The following is a 4,914-nucleotide window of genomic DNA, read 5'->3' as shown; positions in this document are numbered from 1 at the left end:
AGTGGTGGTGAATATCTGTGATCCCAGCTACGCAGAAGGCTGAGGTGGAGGATTGCTTGAGTTGAGCCTGACAGGCAGAGGTTGCAGTGAGCAGAGATTGTGCCACTGCACTCCAGTCTGGGTGACAGAACAAGATCCTGTCTTAAAAAAAAAATAAGAAGAAAGAAAAGAAGGAAAGAAAGAAAGAAGAAAGAAAGGAAAGAAAGAAAGAAATAAAAGAAAGAAAGAGAGAAAGAGAGAGAGAGGAAGGAAAAAATACCTATAGTACACACACACACACACACACACACACACACACACACACAGGATAGTGAGAAAGGAATTAAAACATGTCACTACAAAAATCTATAATACACTAAGAAAGATAGCAAGAGAGAAAAACAGGAACAAAATAGCTACAGAACCTAAAACAAAAAAGAAACAAAATGCAATAGGAACTCATTCCCTTTTAGTAATTATATATAAATAAATTGCCAATCAAAAACATATTTTGACTAAATAAGTTCAAGAAACAAAATCCAACTTTATGCTCCCTAGAAATGACCAAATTACAATCTGGAACACATACGGCCTGTATATAAAAACAATTTAAAAATATCAGACGTGAAGTCAAATACTGTCATTTTTGACAAAATACATGTTATATCAAAAACTTCCACAAAATACAAGAAGAAAAGACCTTATATAATAATAAATGGGTCTACTGACAGGGAAGCAGTAACAAGTATTAACATATGTGCCTAACATCACAGTTCCCAAATATATGAAGTAACATTTTACAGAATTGAAACACAAAGTAGCCAGCATCTGGTAACAGTAGATGACTTTTATTTCTGACTTTTAATAATGTAAATTTAAAAAAACACTAGACATAAGATCTAGTTTTGAAACTAAATGATTTGAAATTAAATACCATCATTTAAATACAGACCAAAAAAACATAAATTTTAATGATTCCTTTCTGTCTACAGTGAGCTTAAAATTACAACCAAAATTTTAATAAATATGTGGCACCTACAAGAAATATTCACAGCTTACATAATGTGTACATTTGAGCGATTTATTTTAGAACTTTTGAATCTACAAATCACAAACTTGACATTCATTTCAGAAAGCAAAACGTAAAGGAGAGTAACATAAGCAAGATGACAGAATGGGAGGTCCTGTATGCACATCTCCCACAACATAATGTGGCAGCCATGGCAAACAAAAGTGCATGGAAGCCTTGGGATCCAGGTCACGGTTTATGACACCCAGCTGGAGGCAAAGACCAAGGAAGACATCATGAGAGAAGATGCTTTTGACCAAGTGGCAGGCTTGCCTATCATAGTCCCAGCTTCAAAACAGAATACTGCCATATCTCACTTTAGACTTGGCTATAACCCATTGGGCCTTGGTCCTGTCACTGCAACCATCTGCCAAAAACCTGGGAGAATTCATACTCACCTGAGACTCAGGTGACAGGCCTGCAGAACTTGATTGTCTCTGTAATCTCTGAATCAGTCAAAACCCTCCTTCTTTACTTCTCAGCCATGGTCTGGAAGAAATCCTCACATTGATAAAATGAAATGCTAACTAACAATATGAAAAATACTAAACTATAAATGTCACTTAAAATGATCACTCCATAGTGAAATTTAGAATACTCTAAATTGTTATTATCTTAAACTAGACTGTTAAAATACAAGTTGTTGTATATAAGTCTCATGATAATCACTAGGAAAACAAACTGTAGTAAATAAAAAGAAAAAAAAAGAGAAAGTAATTAAAACATATAAAAACAATAAAAATTAAATATCACGTATGGTGGTTCCTGCTTATAATTCCAACACTTTGGGAAGCCAAGGTAGAAGAATCATAAACTCCAGTGTTTGAAACCAACCTGAGCAACGTAAGAAAACCTTATCTCTACAAAAAAAAAAAAAAAAAAAAATTAGCTGGGTGTTGTGGTACATCTGTAGTCCAAGCTACTTAGGTGGCTAAGGTGGGAGGATTGCTTGAGCCCAGGAGGTTGAGGCTACGGTGAGCTGTGATATGCCACAGCACTTCAGTCTGAGCAAGAAAGCATAACCCCATCTCAACAACATTAACAAAACCACAGGAAAGACAGAACAAGAAAAAAAAGAAGCCAATTTAAAGTGGACAGAGAACTACAAACTTATAATAGCAACTGCTTACCTATCACTACTTTACATTTAAGAGATTAAATTATCTAATAAACAGATACTGCTATAGACCGGATGTCATCTCCAAAATTTAGGATAAAATTTCATAGCCAATGTGATAGGATTAAGAGATGAGAACTTTAAGAATTAATTAGGCTACAAGCACTCTGCCCTCATGAATGGATTAATGTTCTTATAATGGGAATGGGTTAATTATAACAAGAATGGGTCTGTTATTTAAAAAAAAAAAAAGTGTCTCTCTTAGATCTTTGGCTATGTTATTCTCCAGCAACAAGACCTTCAACACATGTCAGTGTCATGTTTTTTTTACCTTCCCAGCCTCCCAAATCTTGAGTCAAATAAACTTCTCTTCTTCATCAACAGCAGTCTGTGCTGTTCTGGTACAGCAGCACAAAAGATACTAAGACAGAGTGGTTAAATGAATTTTTTAAAGCCCATAATACGCTGCTTCCAGGAGACTCACTTTTGAATTAAGAACACAGGCTAAAACTCAAAGTATAGAAAATGGTATTCCATGCAAATAAACAAAGGAATGCAATGGTAGTTATGCTTAGACAAATTAGACTTCCTAGCAACATCTGTCACAAGAGTGAAGTGAATTCACCATATAATAAAATAGAAGTTAATTTGTCAAGAGAATATAGCTATATATATTTATGCACCCAAAAGTGGGACTTCTAAATATAAAAAGCAAACATTGACAGAACTGTAGGGAGAAGTAGAAAGAAATCCAATAATAGAAAAGTTTAATGTAATGTACAGTAAAGGACAAATAGTTGATAGCGTTGTAAATTGGAGAGGGGAAGCTGACCTCATTTGTTGCATTTGAGAATGCAGGAAAGAAAGTGGAAACTTTTCATTTTACTGCAGGCCTGAGTTAAACTTGGAAACAGGGTAGTCTATTAGAGGTCCCACTTGCCATACATTAGAAAAACACAAGGGAAAACCAGTCCTCCCCTGGAGTGTAAAAATAATTAAAGAGCAGAAAATTGGACTAAAGTGGCTCTAATGCTCTGCGTTCATAGGTTTAAAAAAATCTGAAACCTAACTCAAATGCATTTCTTATAATTCACCATCTTAGGCTGAAACAAATTTCAGACTTAACCAATCATAAACCTGCAACTAACCTCTGATTACATAACCAGGAAATTTTCATCTGGATACTTCAAATAAGGTGATTGCATAACTGCAACCAATTCTTGAACTTGGGTTGTTTTCTCATGCACCTTATAAAAGCCGTTTCTTCATGCCCCTCGGGTGGACCACAAATCATGGTTGAGTGCTTTCCATTTCACCAATCACTGTTTACTCAAACTGGTTAACGTTTTAACACGGACTCCCTTCAATGTTTAACAGGAGAGACTGGGGACCCAAAGGGCCGCAGAGCAGGGAGCCACACAGAAACCGGACCGGATGGGACAGGGCAAGATGCGGGGGTCCCCGCTGCTGGCCCAGCCGTCATCTTGCGGTGGGGGGCGCTGAGGGCCAAGCTGCCCCCGAGACTCGGAGCTGACCATGGGGAGGCCGGTCCTGCCGATTTCACAACCGGCTCTCCCCTCGCGGGATGCCCAACCCCACAAACTCACCATTTCCCAGGTTCCAGGATGTCCTGGCGTCTCATCTATGCCTTCCCAAAGACTTGCAGATCACAGGGCAATAGAGGTGGTGAGGGCGCCGCCGGGGGGCTCCAGAGGTGGAAGATGGAGAACACCGGAGGCGTAGCTCAGGCTCCGGCGGGAGCGACACCAAGGCTCCGCCAAAGCCGGAAGCCACGCCCTCCTCTCCTCTCCAACCGCGCCCCCGATTGGGCGGTTCCCACCCCAGCACCACTGATCGGATAAAGCTCAGGGAGCCACCCCACCGCCCCACCACCTCCCCCACTCCCACTCCCCCTCAGCGTTAGTGCATTTTCTTTTTGACTTTAAGTTCTGGGATACACGTACAGAACATGTAGGTTTGTTACATAGGTTTACATGTGCCATGGTGGTTTGCCGAACCTATCAACCTGCCATCTAGCTTTTAAGCCCTGCATGCATTAGGTATTTGTCCTAATGCTCTCCTTCGCCTTTTCCCCCACCCTCTGACAGTCCCAGGTCTGTGATGTTCCCCTCCCTGTGTGTATGTGTTCTCATTGTGCAACTCCGTCTTATGAGTGAGAACATGTGGTGTTTGGTTTTCTTTTCCTGTGTTAGTTTGCTGAGGATGATGGTTTCCAGCTTTATCCACATCCCTGCGAAGGACATGAACTCATTCTCTTTTATGACTGCATAGTATTCTGTGGTGTATATGTGCCACATTTTCTTTATCAAGTCTATCATTGATGGACATTTGGGTTGGTTCCAAGTCTTTGCTGTTGTAAACAGTGTCACAATGAACATACCTGTGCATGTGTCTTTATAGTAGAATGATTCATATTTTTTGGGTATATACCCAGTAATAGGATTGCTGGGTCACATGGTGCTTCTGGTTCTAGATCCTTGATAAATTGCCACACTGTCTTTCATAATGGTTTAACTAATTTACACCCCCACCAACAGTGTAAAAGCATTTCTATTTCTCCACAGCCTCACCAGCATCTCTTGTTTCCTGACTTTTTAATAACTGTCATTCTAACTGGCTTGAGACAGTATCTCATCGTAGTTTTTATTTGCATTTCTCTAATGACCGGTGACTATAAACTTTTTTTCATGTTTGTTGGCCACATAAACTTTTTTTTTTTTTTTTTTGA

General features: G+C 39.3%; 1 long non-coding RNA gene across 1 annotated transcript; it reads right to left on the bottom strand.

Annotated features, from left to right (window-relative positions):
• Positions 1-225: 225 nt before the first annotated feature.
• On the bottom strand, positions 226-3,936 carry LOC116558626. The gene is made up of 3 exons (XR_004272100.1): positions 3,773-3,936; positions 2,497-2,586; positions 226-1,537 (listed from the first exon to the last, which is right to left on the bottom strand). It is a non-coding gene; the product is annotated as an uncharacterized LOC116558626 (long non-coding RNA).
• Between the last annotated feature and the right edge of the window lie 978 nt (positions 3,937-4,914).

Source organism: Sapajus apella, unplaced genomic scaffold, assembly GCF_009761245.1.
Source record: "Sapajus apella isolate SASKATOON/1434 unplaced genomic scaffold, GSC_monkey_1.0 scaffold22, whole genome shotgun sequence".
Lineage (NCBI taxonomy): Eukaryota > Metazoa > Chordata > Mammalia > Primates > Cebidae > Sapajus > Sapajus apella.
The sequence above is the reverse complement of the archived record's forward strand: the minus strand, read 5'-3'. Positions and strand labels throughout refer to the sequence as shown.